General features: G+C 40.5%; 1 long non-coding RNA gene across 1 annotated transcript in view; it reads left to right on the top strand.

Moving 5' to 3' along the window:
- Positions 1–1711: 1711 nt before the first annotated feature.
- LOC134492383 (uncharacterized) overlaps positions 1712–19994 on the top strand; it is a 34361-nt gene continuing 16078 nt past the window's right edge. Inside the window, exon 1 of the long non-coding RNA XR_010067436.1 lies at positions 1712–1847. This is a non-coding gene — a long non-coding RNA (uncharacterized LOC134492383). The remainder of the gene's footprint in view (positions 1848–19994) is intronic.

The raw sequence follows: 19994 nt of genomic DNA, 5'->3' as shown, positions 1-19994 counted from the left end.
GATTTTGCAGCCAGTCCTTGAACTACTAGTTCCAGAGCAGGTTGACAAAACAAAGGTTGGAAATCAGCCACCCGTCGAGCTCCCATTCCATATAACCTCACATAAAGTTTCCTTATTTATTTTAAAAATGGTTGAACCACCATTTCTCCCCAGCAGATTCCAGGGTGACATGCAAGCATCGGAATCCCAAACTGAAACAGTCCTGTAAAAGCAAGCAAGCAGGTCAGGAATAATATTTAGCCAACAAGCTATTCATGCACAAAAACAAGGACCTCAGTTAAGATGCCTGAGCAAATAAAAATATATCGAGCTGAGGTCAAATACTGTAGATTCACCAATTTTATTTCCTTACTTAAGGAGGGCATTCAGAAGCTGAGATGCCACCATGGAAAAGGCCCTCTTCTTTGCAGGACACGATATGCCTTTTGGGGAGTGGTGGGAGTGGTGATACCCATCTGATTATTGTAATGCACAGGTACATATGCTGATGGGCAGATCAACGGGTACTCCTTCAAGATAGTTGGATCCCAAATCATTTAAAACATTAAAGGTAAGTGCCAGCACTGCATTGGGTTTGAGCATAGATGGGCAGGCCATTAGATTCTTTGAAAATTTATCTAATCCAATTGTATACTGAAAACTTACACATGAGTTACACTTACTGGGAACTAAGGCAGTATGTTAACCTGCCTCTTCCATCTAGGAGGCAGATTGGGCAGAGGGGTTGTATTGTTTCAGACCCCTAACGTCTGACCAAAAGCAATAAAAAGAGAAACGAAAGCAGCAGGGGCAATGTTGCAAGCACGACCCTCTTCTCAAACCGTTCCAAATTCTCTTAAACCTAAGTATCTGCCTTCACTTTAAGAGTGCTTCTAGGCAAGTTGCACCAGCAGGGGCACGAGCTTGTCATCCTCATGATATCACGATCAGGGGATGGGACTCATTCCAAAACTGTGCCCAGTTCCACTTTCTCCTATGCCCTAAAAGTGTGTTTACTCAATAACCACATCATCAACTATCTAGGCCTTGTAGGAAACTCAGGGTAACATGGACTTGGATTAATTTGGGGATGTCTGTTCTCACTGCTGTTCTGACATTCAGGACGTTATTATGGTCCATTCTCTTAAGCAGGGGAGGCATGCTGAGAAGTTTGCTGATCAAGCCAACATCTAAGTGAGTTGGTTTATTTCTGCATCTCCACAACTTGAGTAACAAATAAGCTGACAGTATGGCAACCTCCTTAATACTTTTGGACAGATGGTCATGGTGAGAACTAGATTCTGTTTTGCATGGCTCTTTCACCTGCTCCCTGCATGAGAAACTGGAGAACCTTCACATCACCTCCATGTCACAAGATCAGGGTGAGAGAGCAATTTTGTTTTCCTCTCCAGGTTGTTTTCTCCTGATTAATAAAAATAGCTCTTACATTTCTGCTGCCTTCGCTAGGATGGTGAACATTTTTATTATTACAGGGAAGAGAGGAAGCGATGTCCATTCTCACTAAAGGAAAAGAAGATCCCATCTGTTGATCAATAATGCCTTACAAATGATGGCCTTCTTGGGCACAACAAGGTGGATGGAAAAGAGTCACAAAAGCTATACCTAAGCAAAATACAATTGAATCCCAAGAAAACATATGGCTTTTGCTGTAGAGTAATAACGTATTTCCAAATGTTACAGATTTAAGAACAAATGAGGGTGAAAACTTCGAGCCAACATCCCTTTCCTAAAGATTAAGTCTGGAGTGGTTCTCTGACTCATCATCCTCCCCAAGTCCCTGCTTCAGGAGAAGAAGGAGAAGAGAAATTTGCTCTCAATAGAAAGAGAGATTACCAACAGACAGCAAGGTAAGGACAGTCTGCAGTCTTACATGTTGCCTGAAATAGTTTTTAAAAATTAGTGTGTACAAGGAACTATGGTAGGAGACTAAGAAATGGATTTCATCTCTCCCTCTCTCACATACACCCATATATGCAGAGAAAGAGATGCCAATGTCCATCTAACTAAGTACTGCAATCATTTTGAGAATGTTGAAATTGTTCTATTTTTTACTTCTTAATTCAGTCTTCCAACTAGTTCCAAAAAATGCAAAGATTCCAGCCACACTTCTTGAAAAGATACAGCGCACATGTTATTCCTCCCACCCCCTGCCCATTCAACCAGATCTGTTGTAAAAAAACAGAAAAAAAAGAAAAGCCGAAGAGCGACTCGCTTTACCAGTACTGTACAATTATTTGTGTATGCACCACACTTTCCATACCTGCTTCAAGCTGCCAAGATGAAGGATTTCAGTGGAACATCTAGCCTTCAGTACCAAACATGGACCACAGTTAGAAGTTTCTGTTGTATTGTTCTCTGGGAACGTTCCATCATGGAGAAGAAAGCCTGATCAACTGAATGGCTTCTGAAGAGGGAAAAAAGGTGCTCGTTTCCCAGTGTTGTGACATACATCAGCCAGTAATGGCTCAGAGAAAAGTGGACAATACCATCAGCTCATATCTGCACTGGGTACTCCTGATTATTTTCCCTTTGTGCATTTTGGGCAGGCCACTGCTGCTTCGACTTGCAACCTGCCATGACATCTGCAAATGAGCACCTGTTTCCCCACACCCATCACTTTTGATGCCTCATGCTAGAACCGTGTACACTGCAACCCCATCTTTGCTCAAAGCAACGGTGCAGAACTAGAGGAATTTATCATGGAGTCCCAGATACGAATCTTCTGCTGGCTGCTTTGTATCTTGTTACTGAAGGGAAAGTGGTACTGTAATATATGCACACCTCTCCTCTCTTTTAGGGCCTCAGTGATGATCTAGAATGCTATCTTCTAACTAAGGATTTTTGCAAGAACTGGAGGTACCTACAGTATAGTGCTTGTGTCTAAATCTGTGGTAGGGTGGGTTAGGAGCACTATGTATGGTCAGCCTGTGAAGAGAGGAGTCCAAAGGGAGTTGAAATTGGTTAATATTAGGTCAAAGATCACCAAAGCCTCTTATCACTTCCTCTTGCATCTTCCACTCCAGACAGTCTTGAAAACATAATCACTTTTTCAGCCAAAATCTAACTAACAAGGAAAACTAAAACTCTTTGTCTGGAGAAAAGAAATTCAGCTCCTACAATGGTTATTTTATGCACAGGTGTTTAAAAAAGGCTGAATGTTGTGTCTTTCATAGGATCTACATAAGGCAAGGAAAAGAAATAAAGAATTTTATTTATTTATTTATCAAATTTGTCACCGCCCATCTCCTGCCACTCATCCCAAGCTCACAACAAGACAAGGGAAAAACTCCTTGTATTGGGGTTGCCAAATATGTTCTTCCATCTTTGATAGGAAAATGTTTTGAATCATCTGGATACGATTATTTGAAATATGGCTTCTGTTTTTACATGCCAGATGCTTCATATTTCTACAATTGTGTCTTTCAGAAATTAAAATGTGCAACAAATAGGGAAGGGGAGCAGATTGGGATTCTATCACAACATGCATTAAAAACAGCACAAATAATTGCCAACTCCCCACCTATGGCAAGCCACCTATCCTAGTTAGCTTCTTGTTGCCACCAGTCTTGAGAGTTTTCCACCAAACTTTGACAATAATGTGATGATGTTGTGTACCTGAGGTTATAGTAACTTTTAACGGGGTCTAGGATTGCATCCCAAAAAGGGGCTGACCTACCCACAAACTGATCCTTTAAGAGGCAGAATCCTCTACACCAGTGTTTCTCAACCTCGGCCACTTTAAGATGTGTGGACTTCAATTCCCGGAATTCCCCAGCCAGCCTTGGCTGGGGGAATTCTGGGAGTTGAAGTCCACACGTCTTAAAGTGGCCGAGGTTGAGAAACACTGCTCCACATCTTCTAAACCCATTGCAGCAAATGAGGAGTTTGCTGGAAACATGCTTGTTTGATTGCACTCTTGATTATAGAGTGGCATGGAATTCTTCAGATTGCAAAAGGCTCACAGCAACAGTAAAGTCCACATTAAGCTACTGAATACTCCCAGGAGAGGCTGAAGATGGAAAGAGATCCACGGTGTTCTCATCACTCAGTCTCCATCTGTTGTCCGGAAGAGCTAGAGTTAGGGAAGCTCGTTCTCCAACATTACATCACAAGCTGTATTAATAAACACCGAAAATGTAATGCAGTCTGTTCCTCAGCACCTGCCTCCACGTGTCTGCTTCTTGACACTTGAATGGCAGGCAGGTTGTTCATTAAGTGGACTTCACAGTACTGTATTCACCTCACTAATGAGGTTCGACTCTGGGGTTCCCGCTTAGACATAATTTTTTTTAAAAAAACAACAATAACAACAACAAAGGAAAGCAGCAGCTCACTCATCCAGTGGTTTGCAACCAATATTCTAAGAAGATTGGATGACCAATTTGGTCTCTTGGTAAAGGGAGCTCTGGAAGGTCAAGTGACAGACAGATCTGGTAGCTTAAGATGTCCTTTTTATCTCAACTCTTTAAAATATGTATGCCAGAACTATAATTAATCCCACTGAAACTGAGTACATCATCCTGACAGATCCATCTGATGTGGTGCAAAAGGCCAAAAAGATTTTTTTTAAAAAACGGTTCAGAGAGTGCTGTTTGATTTCTGTAATGAGGGAATTTAGCACCCTTCTAGTTTGTGTCATGAAAGGAATTAGGCAGGAGTAGGCCTGAAGCATAAAGGGAATCTCAGGGAGTTTGCAGAATTCAGAAAAAGTTAGGCAGATTAGTTTTTTTAAAAGCAAGACATGGGTAAGCCTACAGTGTTCAAAAAGTACTTGATAGAGCTTTGGGGTTGGAGCATCAATGAAACTTAAAAGAAAGAATCAATGCATATACTTCCAGAGGGTGCCACAAGTGGATCTGACACATTCCTTGGTGAATTTAGTAAATATATGATCTACATCCACCACGCTACTTTTGGAGAGCCAAGACTGTATGTTTCTCTCCTCTGATTCCCAGATGGACCATGATCTTCTGAGTGAGTTTTTCCAGGCGTTCATGAAGCAACTCACTGATAAATGTGGGGGAACTCAGAAACATTCCCCACATCTCTACATATTTTGGCTCACATTAGAAGTTCACCATGAATGCTGAACATTCTGCTGTTCCTCAATTCCTGTAGCCTGAAACCACAATTTGGCTAACAAGGGATGGATGTCATACTTAGTATTTCCCCTTCAGCTTAAGGGGAGAATATATAAATTGTCAAAATGCTATGCAAAGTTTCTTTCTTTCTGTCTCTCTGTCTCTACCTCTACCTCTCTGCAATGAGACCATAGGAAGTTTTTTTAAGCTATTGAGAACTTGGTCCTTTTTCAGATCATAGGGACCTGAAACAGTGTATCAAGCTAAAGTTAATAAAGCTGCAAGAAATATTTGATCATAAGCAAAGCACCCTTCTTCAAAGAATTACACTAAAGCAGCTGTATCCTTTGCAAAGCTGTCCTAGCCGTGCTTGCATGCACTTGACATGCTGCATGACTCTGGACAGCTTTCAAAGCTGTCTGCATAAACCTTGCTATTGACCCGCCTGCTTTAGCACTTTGCTAAGATGTGTGCAACCGACTTTACAAAGCACCTTTTGGAAATGGTTTGCAGAGCCCTAAAAGGTTTTGGGGTTCTTTTTTTTTTTACTTTCCTTATGCAGTATGAAATAATGTATTACACCCACTCAGTCTTATAATGAAGGAGTGCAATTCAAGGAGCCTTTTCAGAGCAGGGGTGGTGACATCATCTGCCAGAGTCCCCGGGTATTGTTGGGTTCTCTTTGCTCCAGTAAGTGGACAAGGCTCTAGCCCAGCCTTTCTCAACCTTTTGACCCCAGAGGAGCCCTTGCTATATTTTTTAGCCTCAGGGAACCCCTGCACCTTCAGGCTCAAGTATAGGCCAGAGGTTACAAAATTATTATATATTCGTTTCATGTGTAGGCCTGTATATATGCATTAACAGTGTCCTTAAACTGAAAATAAAGAATGAAACTTACCTCTTTAATGTGAAGTTGCCTGAATTTGAAATAATTTTTCAAATAAATCGTGATCTCCCAGGGAACCTCTCACAGAACCCCAAGGCTCCACAGAACCCTGGTTGAGAAACCCTGATCCCAAGTACAGGCGCAAAAAGTGTGACATGGTGCCACATTGTCTAATCAGCCATATCTGACCCCCTTCCTCCAAACCTTGTGCCTATCAGTAACAAATCCCACTCCACCACTACTTTTCTCTGTCTCATCTACTCCACTCATGTGTAGGTGAGTCTTGTCTCTGCATGTTTATATCTCTGTATATGTATGGAAACTTTCATTTTTTGTTTATATACTTAATGTATATAAACAAGAGTGTTTGCATTTTTAATTAAAAGCAAAATATTGTATTTTGATTGGTTGTGTAACTTGTTCAAGCACAGTATGTTTTAAACCTGAATCTGTACAACTGTAAGTAAGATGCACTGAATTGACTGGCATTTCCATCTACCTAACTATGCATTGGGTTATAATATTGCTCCATAAACTTAATTGTTATAGTTGTTTGAATGGTTGCATTTTAGGAGGGGGGATTTTTAACCAGGCCAGTGTTTCTTTGGCATAGAAGGTAAATGAAAAACACTATCAATGACATTGCATGATTCTACACTTCGGGATGTACCACCAATCTACTGATGATGTCACAGAGAAGGGTGAACACTGAGGTGACCAAAGGGGTCCAAGTTTCCTTATGTTGTATGATGGTTTTCTTCACTACTATTTTGTGGGAAGATTCTTTTAAGCACTGCAGCTGAAGAGGCATTCATTGATTAAGTCAGTGTCAATTCCTAGCAAACACACAGATAGATCTTCTCCAGGATGATCTGTCCCCAACCTGGCCTTTCAGTCTCCCAATAGGGCACCCATGGCCACTGAAATTGAGTTCATCCACCTTGCTTTTTGTCATCCTCTTCTCTGAGTTCCTTTCCCAATGTTATAGATGTTTCAAGGGAACTAGGTCTTTGCATAAAGTGATCATTTGCATAATATGATAATTTGATCATATTTCAAGTATCATTTATTGATAATCATTAGTGAAGCAATTCTGGTCAGTGACTGTAATAAAAATATTCATTCATTAATTTATTGAATATCATTTCAATTATCATCATATGATAATTTGCATAATATAATAATTTGAGCCTAGACATTTGTGCCTCAGTTTCTTGGCTATCCATGCTATTCTATCCATGGTATTGTCAGGAGTCTTCTCCAAGACCAAAGCTCAAAAACATCAATACTCTTTCTTTAAAGTCAAACTTTCACTTCCATTTTAAAGTCCAATTTTAAAACAATGCTCATCATCTTCCAATCCAGTCTCTCTCACTATATATTCAACATATGGGTTGAATATATAAGGGGAGAGTATAAAAGCTTGTCTCAATCCTTTACCAAACTGGGGCCAGCCTTTTTCACCATGTTCTGTCTAGTCTATGGCTTCCTTTCCTAGGTATAGGTTCTGTATGAGGACAATGAGAAATTCTGGGATTCCCTGTTTCCTAAGCAAATTCCATAGCTTGGCATGGCCAACAGAACAAGGACTATCTGCAGTCAAGGAAGCACATATTGACTCCTTTTTCATATTCTTTGGTTTCCTTGAATATCCAGTGTGCCTCACCCATAATGTCTCTTGTTCTTGGCCTTTTCTAAAAACAGATTGAATGTTTGGAATTTCTGTTTCCATGCAGGACTCTAATCTGTGTTGGATGATCCCAACCATTATTTTGCCAGTGTGTAAAATTAACAATATTGTACAATAGTTTGCACACTCTGTTAAGACTCCTTTCTTTAGTATTGATATCTAGACTGACTTCTTCCAATCTGTTGGCCACTCTATCAATCTCCAGATCTGCTGGCAGTTAGAATCTTTACTGGTTCTTTTTCTGTTGCTTGCCATATTTTATGGTTCCATCAATTCCTGTAGCCTTCTGACTTGACTGATCAGAGTGCTGATCTAACTTCATCTTCTCATATTCGAGGCTCTTATAAGTAGGGAGTATCTTGGATCCAGGATATCTTGGATGTTGACATCCTACCATACTGAATTACAGCATCCTTCTTCCATCTTTGTTTGATCTCTGAATCAATTATGATCTGACCATGGTTGTTTATTCATTCAGTCGCTTCCAACTCTTCGTGACTTCATGGACCAGCCCACGCCAGAGCTTCCTGTTGGTCGTCAACACCCCCAGCTCCCCCAGGGACAAGTCCGTCACCTCTAGAATATCATCTATCCATCTTGCCCTTGGTCGGCCCCTCTTCCTTTTGCCCTCCACTCTCCCTAGCATCAGCATCTTCTCCAGGGTGTCCTGTCTTCTTCTTATGTGGCCAAAGTATTTCAGTTTTGCCTTTAACATCATTCCCTCAAGTGAGCAGTCTGGCTTTATTCCCTGGAGGATGGACTGGTTTGATCTTCTTGCAGTCCAAGGCACTCTCAGAATTTTCCTCCAACACTACAGTTCCAAAGCATCTATCTTCCTTCTCTCAGCCTTCCTTATGGTCCAGCTCTCGCAGCCATATGTTACTACTGGGAATACCATTGCTTTGACTATGCGGACCTTTGTTGTCAGTGTGATGTCTCTGCTCTTAACTATTTTATTGAGATTTGTCATTGCTCTGCTCCCAAGGATTAAGCGTCTTGATTTCCTGACTGCAGTCAGCATCTGCAGTAATCTTTGCACCTAGAAATACAAAGTATTTCACTGCTTCTACATTTTCTCCCTCTATTTGCCAGTTATCAGTCAAGATGGTTGCCATAAACTTGGTTTTTTTGAGGTTTAGCTGAAAGCCAGCTTTTGCACTTTCTTCTTTCACCTTCATCGTAAGGCTCCTCAGTTCCTCTTCGCTTTCAGCCATCAAAGTGGTATCATCTGCATATCTGAGATTGTTAATGTTTCTTCCAGCGATTTTAACTCCAGCCTTGGATTCCTCAAGCCCAGCACATCGCATGATGTGTTCTGCGTACACGTTGAATAGGTAGGGTGAGAGTATAGCCCTGCCATACTCCTTTCCCAATCTTAAACCAGTCCATTGTTCCATGGCCTGTTCTTACCATTGCCACTTGGTCGTTATACAGATTCCTCAGGAGGCAGACAAGATGACTTGGTATCCCCATATCGCTAAGAAGTTGCCACAATTTGTTATGGTCCACACAGTCAAAGGCTTTAGAATAGTCAATAAAACAGAAATAGATGTTTTTCTGAAACTCCCTGGCTTTTTCCATTATCCAGCAGATATTGACAATTTGGTCCCTAGTTCCTCTGCCTTTTCTAAAGCCAGCTTGTACATCTGGCAATTCTTGCTCCATGAATTGCTGAAGTCTACCTTGCAGGATCTTGAGCATTACCTTACTGGCATGTGAAATGAGTGCCACTGTTTGATAGTTTGAACATTCTTTAGTGTTTCCCTTTTTTGGTATAGGGATATAAGTTGATTTTTTCCAATTTGATGGCCATTCTTGTGTTTTCCAAATTTGCTGGCATATAGCATGCGTTACCTTTACAGCATCATCTTGCAAGATTTTGAACAATTCAGCTGGGATACCGTCATCTCCTGCTGCTTTGTTATTAGCAATGCTTCTTAAGGCCCACTCAACCTCACTCTTCAGGATGTCTGGCTCTAGCTCACTGATCACTCCGTCAAAGCTGTCCCCAATATTGTTATCCTTCCTATACAAGTCTTCCGTATATTCTTGCCACCTATTCTTGATCTCTTCTTCTTCTGTTAGGTCCTTACCATCTTTGTTTTTGATCATACCCACTTTTGCCTGGAATTTACCTCCAATGTTTTGGAGGTAATTTTCTGGAAGAGGTCTCTTGTCCTTCCTATTCTATTGTCTTCTTCCACTTCCATGCATTGCTTGTTTAAAAATAATTCCTTATCTCTTCTGGCTAACCTCTGGAATTTTGCATTTAATTGGGCATATCTCCCCCTATCGCTGTTGCCTTTTGCTTTCCTTCTTTCTTGGGCTACTTCTAGTGTCTCAGCAGACAGCCATTTTGCCTTCTTGGTCTTCTCTTTCTTTGGGATGTATTTTGTTGCCGCCTCCTGAACAATGTTGCGAACTTCTGTCCAGAGTTCTTCCGGGACCCTATCTACTAAGTCCAGTCCCTTAAATCGATTCTTCACCTCCACTGCATATTCCTTAGGAATATTAGTGAGCTCATATCTAGCTGATCTGTGGGTCTTTTAGTCTGATCCTAAATTGTGCAAGAAGAAGTTTGTGATCTGAACTACAGTCAGCTCCAGGTCTTGTTTTTACCGACTGTATAGATATCCGCCACCTTTGGCTGCAAAGGATGTAGTCAATCTGATTTCGGTGTTGTCCATCTGGTGAAGTCCACGTATAAAGCCGTCTCTTAGGTTGTTGGAAGAGAGTGTTTGTTATGCAGAGTGAGTTGTCTTGGCAAAATTCTATCAGCCTATGTCCTGTTTCGTTTTGTTCTCCCAGGCCATGCTTACCTGTAATTCCAGGTGTCATTTGACTGCCCACCTTAGCATTCCAGTCTCCTGTGATGAAAATAACATCTCTTTTAGGTGTATTGTCCAGTAGGTGCTGCAGATCCTCATAGAACTGCTCTACTTCAGCTTCTTCAGCATCTGTGGTTGGGGTGTATATTTGGATCACTGTGATGTTAGATGGTTTGCCCTGAATTCGAATTGAGATCATTCTATCATTTTTTGGATTGTATCCAAGTACTGCTTTAGCCACTTTACTATTAATTATGAAGGCTACTCCATTTCTTCTGTGGTCCTCTTGTCCACAGAGTAGTTCTGGTGGTCATCTGATGTGAAGTGGCCCATTCCAGTCCATTTCAGTTCACTGACGCCCAAAATGTCTATCTTTAATCTTGACATGTCACCAATAACCACATCCAATTTGCCCTGGCTCATAGATCTTACATTCCAGGTTCCAATGGTGTGTTGATCCTTAGAACATCGGATTCGCCGTTCACCACCAGCACCGTCGGCCGCTAGCCATCCTTTTGGCTTTGAGCTAGCTGCGTCATTGCGTCTGGGGCTAGTTGAACTCATCCTCTGTTCCTCCCCAGTAGCATTTTGACCATCTTCCAACCTGGGAGTCTCATCTTCCGATGGTATACCAATGTACCTCTGGTTGTACTGATCCATTTAGTTTTCACGGCAAGAATACTGGAGTGGGTTGCCATTACCTTCGCCAGGGATTGCATTTAGTCTGACCTCTCTGTCATGACCTTCCCGTCTTGGGTGGCCCTTCACGGTTTAGCTCATGGCGTCACTGAGGTGCTCAAGCTCCAGCACCATGAGAAGGTAACGGTCCTTTGCTGAAGGATCTGACCATTACTTTCCTTTAATATACCCATTTGAAGTTGGAACTTCTTTCTGTGTTCAGGGATCTTTTAGAAGACTTACTTTGTTTTTCCATATTTATTTCCATCTTCAATATCTTTACAGATGTGGTTGTAATATTGCTTCTTGTCTCTTCTAACAGCTCTATGAAACTCTTTGTTCCTTCCTGAGATCTTTGTCTTTCTTGGCTTTGGCCTTGGCTTCTCTTTTCTTCTCAGCAGTTTCTACCACCTGTTCTGACATCCAGTTTGCTTTCTTTTGTTATTTGGTTTTTGGCAGTCTCTTTTCACATTCATCCTTAACAACTTCTTTGAATTCATTCCACAATTCCTCTGGTTTCCAATCAATAAAGTTCAGGACTTCAGCGTGATTCCTGAAGTTCTCCTTAAAAACAGTGGGTATATTCTCAAAATCATATTGTGGAAACTCGGTGTTGTCTTCCCACTTTAGCTTGACTTGGAACTTGCACACGAGTAGTTTGTGATCTGTTCCACATCAGCCCCGACTATGTCTTTGCTATTATAATTGGGCACTTTCTCCTCTTTGTACCAATAACGTAGTCAATTTGATTTCTGTATTCCCTGTTGGCTGCTCTCCATGCATATAGGCATTATTTGGGTTGTTTGGACAGTCCCTGTGGACTTTATTTAATGCTCTCTACCTGGTTCATGAATGTAATTTTGCCTCTTGGGGCAATGATGATGCTTAGAATTTCCACGATTCAGAACCATGATTTCAAAATTTTGGAAAAAACACCCCAGTGTTTACATTTTCTGTAGCATTGTTCATTATTTTGCTTATAGATAGTAATGCTGGAAGATTATTCATTTTGATATCATCTTTGACAGACTTTTATTTTTATTTTGCTTCTGCTTTTGTATCCAATATTTTATTTGCTATGATACTTTCCTGCCTGCTCCTTCTGCTGCTGAACTGTTATTGAATTTTGTATTTGCATATTTGGTGGCATTTCCACCCATTTTACATTATTGGACTGATAGAGATTTACTATACATTGCCTTGGTAACAGTATAGATTGTTCCCACTTCCATAAACAAGCAACTTTCCTCCAAGTATTAGAGTTAATACCACAAGATTTATGGTTGTTTTCAAAGTGTACTTCTTTTAGGACAGACCTGAATTTAAGACTTGGCTGCAATTGCAAATAAATGTACTGGTTGGTTTATACTGAATCAGCAGAATATAAACCAGGACACCTTTCCTGGCACTGTAGGCAGATGCAGTTACAAACGTTTGGGATCAGAAAGTTCATCTATCCATCTCTGTTTTGACAGTCGGAATCCTTTTTCCTTTTCTTCTCTTTTCTTTCAAATTTAAACTTAGTGGAGCTTCTGCTTTTCCCTTTTTTCTTTTAACCTTCTTCAACATAACTTCATCTTGTTCTTACTAAGATTATTGTTTATACTTCTGTCCAAGTCTGGAATCCTGGAATCCATTTTCACTCATCTGTGCTCCCCCACCCCGTCTTCAAACTCTTGCCAGGACTAGAATCCCTGTTTTCTTAGTTAGTTCCCTTTTAATTTCAGACATTTATTGTTATCACACTTTTCCTTAGTCTTTCCAGCTTCTTCTCCTTTATATCTTTCTCTCCATTATCCCTAACAACTTTTCATTACCTTCAGTAATTCCTTTCTTTTGCTATGGCTGGATTCACACATGATGTTAAACCATACCTAAATACACCCCAGTGACTCCATGCATTAAGCTCAAATCAAACAAATCACATTATGACTTAGAACAGTGTGTGAACTCTTTGTTTAAACTGTAAAGCAGGGATGGGAACCTTAACTATAATTCCCAGCAGCCCTAGCAGCATGACCAATGGTGAAGGATCCTGGGAATTGTTGTTTAAGAACATCTGGTGGCTGCAGGTTCCCCACGTCTGATCTATATCCTTCTCCTTTTTTGTTCCATCATTACTAATCAGCTGATAACTCATACCCCACCCCACCCCAAAATAGCATTCCTTCACCTGTATCTCTTTCCTCTTGCCATTTCATCTCTCTGGAAAGCCCTTCCACCTGACAACCCCATTCTATCCTTCTGTTGTCACACTTGTCTGGAACCTGAGACTGAAAGCATGTAAGCAGGACCTAAATAATTTTTTTGACCAGTGCCTCGGGACTGGAGCCATTATTGATCACAAGAAAGCCATTCTCTAAGCCCATCACTTTTGGTTCCTCTCCACCAACTCTGTCATTCTTCTTCCTTGTTTGGCATTGTTCATCTGCTTTCCATATTACTGACCTTGGCTTTTATTTATGTGGCCATGGAATTTCTCTCTACATAGATTCCATCAAACCAATCTGGTTGCTTCTGTCTCAAGCTAGCTGGTTTAGCCTGTGCTTCTCCTTAATAGTCTTTTGTCCAATCATTCTGTTTCAAGGATCGCAGGTAAAAACAAAACTTTGCAATATAACTGCCAGATATTCAGTATCAATATTTGCTCATGTCACACAAGGATCATGTTTACTTTTCCCCACATGAAGTACATTAACAGGATAATCTATACCTTCTCTATGATGTTCTTACACAAACAGGATCAATGTTCTTTATCCCCCGGAAATCATGACTTCATTACAGTGAGTAGATGTATGTTGGTTTCCTCACAGGAAGTATAAAATGCAAGGTATTCCCTTGTCAAGTGTGAATTTGGAAATGCTTTGTAAAATAACCCAAGCTCAGTTCTGAGCATCATATCTACCTTTTGGTCTTGCTAAATATGCAAAATAGACAAGGGTGCTAATCAATCTAGACATATTGCTAGTGATTCACCAGCAAAGTCAAGAGGAGGCCAAGTGCAAGAAACTATATAGATGTCCTGTTCAGACCACAAAGTGGCCAGGCAGGTTTATTATCAAAACCACTCTTTATTAAATAACTGTTTACAATAAATAAGTCCTTATGGTCAAGAGGTAGGCTGGTTCCGATCAAGACCAACCAGGTAACAATGGGGAAACTGGCAAGGTTGCAGGAGGAGACTGTGGTAAAACAGCGGAGCGGGATTTGCTGATGGGAGCTGGAAAGCTGGGAGAAGCTAGGGCACATGGCACCACTGGAACTGGAGGCGATCATCCATGATCTGAAACCCCACTCAAACTAGGCTGGCACCGGAGAACTAGGTGAGACTGAACTGGAACCACTGGGCAAGGCTTGACTCTAGAGGCTGGACTGGACCGAACTAAGCAAGTCAGGCTGGACTGAGTACACTGGGCTGGAGACTCGGAACAAGGCTGACAGCTCAAAGCAAGGCTGGACTTGGCTGGAGATTCTGGTCTGGTCTGGAAGCTTGGCAGAAGACTAGACTAGACTGGAGGCTCTTGGCTAGGTGGAGAGCTTCAGACACGACTGGACTGGACCACAGGTTCTAGACAAGGTTGAGAACCTGGTTCATGACAAGATAGGCCTAAAGTTCCTGAACAATGTAGGGCAACCAGGATGCAGCTAGGCTGGACTGGAGATCCTGGGCAAGGCTGGAGGTTGAAAGCACGACAAAACTGTACTGGAGACTCTGGACAAGGCTGGGAGCTGGAAGCACGATAAAGCTGAACTGGAGATCCTGGGCAAGCCTGAGGACTTGGAGCATGATGAAGCTGGACTGAAGGTTCTGGACAAGACTGGAAGCTAGAAGCAAGGCTGGAAGCGTGCCTGGAATGTGCCGAATGGTGACGGTGAGGTCCAAAGCTGGACACGAGGCTGAGGTTGCTGGATTCGGCAGGGAGAAGATCCTCTGTGGCAGCAGTAGCAGGATACAGGTCCTCTCCAATAGGAAACACTGTCGTTGATTCCTCTCTGGCTACAGACAAGGTTTCCGATGCAGGTAGGGACTCTTCCACTGGGACTGCAAGCTCGAAGGATCGGTTGTCTCCAGCAGCTTGCTCTTCATGCATCTGCCTTTTATGCCAATCCTTTGTGCACCTATTCCCTTCTGCCATCAATTGGGCTGCCTTCTCCTTCACATGCTTTTCTGCATGTCTTTCACGTGCGCTGATTGGAGGATTCAAATCCTCCACTGAAGACTGGCCAATCAGTGTTTGTGACTTTTCCCATGCTGTTGAGTCATTTCTGGGTTTTGCTTTCCTGATTTCTGACTAGTAAGTTTCTGTTTCCCCCTCTGACTCAGAAAGAGTTTTGTTTTCTGAGTCAGAGGTTGGCTGAAACCTCACAATAGAAGAAGAAATTATATAGATGCAACCACAATAATTTATAAGCTTGGTTGAGGTTGGAATTCAAGGGAAAAAAATACACAGTTTTTTGAACATTGCATTTTAGGTAAGGATTTTATCACTGGTATAAATAGAATAACAACCTGTCCATCACTTAAGGGCATTTCAAATTTTCAGACTCCAGTTGAATGATTTATGACCTAAAATATGGTTCACACATAGACTCTGTCCAGCATGGTGGGAGACAATGAATTAATCTGCCTTAACCAACATGTGATTATTGTGAATAAGCCATAATGTGCGAACCCAGCCATTATGTTTATGTCTTAGTGTCATGCATAAATTGGGCCATTATGACTTGTTCAGTGAACCATTGTTTTAAAGAACTATGACTTAATAGAGTGTGAGAACCCAGCATGTGTATGATTCATCCCCTTTTTGTTGATGGAAGGAGGAAATCACATACACTCTATGTTGTGTGTGTGTGTGTGTGCACGCAAATGCACACATTCCTTTGAGTCAGTTTTTGACTCTTTGTGACTGCCTGGACTAGTTCCTGCAGTTTTCTTGGGAACATTTTAGAAGTGGTTTGCATTCTTCTTGAGGCTGAGAGAGCATGACTGGCCCAAAATCACCCAGCTGGCTTTGTGCCTAAGACGGGACCAGAACTCACAGTCTCCTGGTTTCTAGCCTGATTCTTTAACCACTACACCAAATTGGCTCTCCTGCTATTATATCACATGACATACCTATTAAGGAAACTGGTTTCTTTGGTTACTATTATACTCTGATGAGTCTGTCTTTTAACTTCAGGGATAACCTTATATTTACAGCTATATAACATACTATTTTAAGAGATGTGTCCAAGAATGCCATCAATTCCTCTTAATACCATCTACCAATAATTCTACTTTCCATCATCTGCATAGTCCTATACCCTCAGTCTACATAGTCCAACTCTGCATTTGGTTTCTTGTTCATTCAGGAGTTTGATGGAAGGTTAGAGACTAGTTTTCAAAGAAAAAGATTATATTTCTAGAACAAATATTTCTCATATGAATGATCTGGGCTCCAAAATGGGAGAAGGCATAACACTGGAGCCAGGGGGGTGGTCCCTGCAAAGATATATGAGCATAAATCTTACTTTGTGGGGAACACAAATACTGTCCCATGCAAAAAGAAAGAATAAAAATGACCCAGAGGGCATACTCTCTGAGCTGTATTTTTTAATATTAATATTTACGTTCCTAAAATTCTGAAAACCATTCCATTCTCATTATCCTCAGGTTAACTGATGCTGTTTGGTGCTGTTAGCTATCTGCACTCCAGATCATTTTTGCATAGCTGACAGCTTCAAACAGAAGATTGTCAGTTCCCTACACTGGTATTTTCCTTGTTTACATTGTTACTTTGTAAATCACTTAACTCCTGGCAGACTGGAGTGGTGTTTGGTTACATTGTTAGGGTAATCAGCACTTTGGAGAGCTCCCATGACATCATAAAGCAGCTAGTTTTAAAAATGTAAATCTTACTGCATGAAGAATGTCACAACGTTGATTTTAAATATATACAAGTAAAACCCCCTTTTCAGTCATGCTTGATTCCTGGTGATTTCATGGACACATTCATGTAGTTTTCTTAGTAATAATATGGAAGTGGTTCTTCTTCGTTCTTCTCCTTTCTTCACTGATGTTTTTTGACTTCCCAATCTAGATTACAGCTCTGGGATTCCAAGACAGCTCCCATCCAAGGATTAACCAGGCCTGACCCAGACAAACTCAGCCAGGTGCCACCACCTGCTGAGCCTAGTTTATAAATCATAAGATGACTACAATATAATCACAAAACTGCTCAAAAGAACATCAAGTTCTCAAATTATTTTCCTTTTTCACAGGACAAGTGAAAAAAGTAACATGAAATCCTTGTGTGCATTATTACTCACTTGTGATAATTACACACTGTATGCACACCAAAATGGTGGTGAACTGGGAACATGTGGTCATTCCTAGCTTCTACTCTATTTGCATGTTCTGAAATATCAACTGCATATGCTTTGGATACAAGAAATAATAATATGCAGGCCTCAGTCTGGAATAGGTAACATTCCTTTTCTTCTCTTTGGAGAGCTCATTACTGATAAGTTTAAAGCTGATGTTTTTGATTCAGATATTTTTAGGAAATTGGCAACTAATCCTAGAAGAAAGATTTCCAAGCATACAATCCCATGTGCTGAAGACTTACTGTATTTTATGGAGTAATATTTGGCTTGCTTACAAGTATAGTAATATGTTTAAATGCGTAACAGAATAAAATAAATTAATAGGTAATAACTGCAATATATAGTGAACTGTCTATATTGTTTCTCAGTCCTAATCAGATTTATTCAGGGATAAATCTTAGATGTGGAGTGTAAATCCTCTGACTTAACTGAATATGTGTTCAGCTTTTATTTAGCCAGATGGCAATCTATTTCTCTTCTGTTATGCCAAACCACTGGATAAGAGAGAATAAAGTATCTTCAGAGCAATTCTCCATTTTCCCCATTCTTTGGCTACATGAAGATCCAGTTTATATCTAGTAAATCATCTCTATTTTTAAAAGATCCAGGAGGGGGAAGAGCTAGTCACAGTGATGTCTCTGAGTTCTGTAAATTACATGTAACAGGTTTAATTAGTGCACATAGCCCTAAATGTCAGCTCCAGATTCATATATTTCCACTATTAAATCCTGCTTGAATTAAGAAATAGTCAGAAGATTCTTAAGCATAGTCAGCTATTATCATTTTTTTGGAGAAAAATATACTCATCCTCTGTCTTGTGATTTTCTGGTAAATTTTTCTCAGTCAGGTACAAATCTCTGGTTCTTCAAGGTGATCCAGAGTTCCTACAATATTGCAGAAATCCCTTTCCTATTTTTAGAGAAAGAAGTATTGGTCTCAAAAATTGGGAGTCCAGATTAGGCTACTGAAATGAGAAAAAAAATGTGATGAGGTGATAGCAAGTGAATTTTTCTTTGTAAAAATATCATTGCTGGGATCACATGGCATGTGGTTTGTTTTAACCATGTTTTGTTGAACAAACCACAGGATGCTAAGCCATAAACCGTGACTTTCACATCATACTCCCTGAGTTTAGCCATTACTCTCAACTCTCTTAATGAAAACAAATTTCTTGAACTGACAATGTGCAATTCTAAAAACAACCCTACTATTTTCCTTTGGTCTTAGCTGATAATTGTACACAAGTGTGAGAAAGAAACCTACAATCCTATACACTTTGGAGTAAGTGTTAGCAGAGTGCTAGAAAGCATTTGGCCCAGGAGAGATCAGAAAAGTCACACACCAGGCATTTCTATAAAAATAATTTTATTTACAGAAAACACACATATTTAAAGGCTGTTTGCTGAGAGGAGAGATTTCTCTCAGCTGCATATTCTCTGCAAGCCTACACAGAAGGGAAACTGAAACTAAAACAAGTCCAGGCAAGTTCCTCCCCTTAGGCAATGCAACCATTAACACGTGAAAAGGGGACAATTAAATTCGACCTCTTCACCCGGCCAGAATGATTAGTTACCATAGTAAACTTAATCTGTAGTAGAAAACATATTAACACTCCCCTTTTTATACTACAGAATGAGATGCAAACCAATTTGCTTTGTTAACTCTTTGTGTCTTTCCATTCACAATATTTTAACATTATCTCCCCTTTGGTTTAACAGAAAGCTACCATCCTTCTTCCCGTGTATTTCCAAACCTAGGTTATTTGTTACAGTTCCAATGCTTTTTAATGTGAAATGGCTTTTCATGCAGGCTTCAAAATCAAGCCTTTGTTTTTCTGTTGGTGTGAACAGCAGCAAATCATCAACATAAATGCACAGATACAGACAGCCTTGTTTGTCTTTCTTCATATATACACATGGATCTGCTTTTCCTTTTTCAAAACCAAAATTCTGCAGTTTTTCATCTAATTTTTGGTTCCAGGATCTAGCAGCTTGTTTTAACCCATAGATTGACTTCTGCAGTTCACAGACTAGATTCTCCCTTTTTTCATAGCCAGGGGGTTGCTGCATGTATAATTTGTGGTCTAAATCACCATAGAGAAATGCAGTTTGAATGTCATAGTGGTGAACTGACATTCCTTTGAGTGCAGCAATTTTTAACAGTAATCTAATTGATTCACCTTTAGTAACTGGTGCAAAAGTCTTGTCAAAGTCTAAATCTTTCCTTTGAGTGAACCCTTGTGCAACTAACCTTGCTTTATATTTTTGGATTTTGCCATCAGCATCCCTTTTCAGTTTGAAAACCCACCTACAACCTAGACAGCGTTCATTGGGAGGTAGATTTACCAGTTTCCATGTTTTATTTTCTTTCAAGGATGCTAACTCCTGTTGCATGGCAGAATGCCAATTTGTGCAATCTCAGGTGGTAAAGCATTCACTTGTTCTAAAGACTCAGGTTCTGTGAAT

Source organism: Candoia aspera, chromosome 2 (assembly GCF_035149785.1).
Source record: "Candoia aspera isolate rCanAsp1 chromosome 2, rCanAsp1.hap2, whole genome shotgun sequence".
Lineage (NCBI taxonomy): Eukaryota > Metazoa > Chordata > Lepidosauria > Squamata > Boidae > Candoia > Candoia aspera.
Note: the sequence above shows the minus strand (reverse complement) of the source record. Positions and strands in the feature narration are given on the sequence as shown.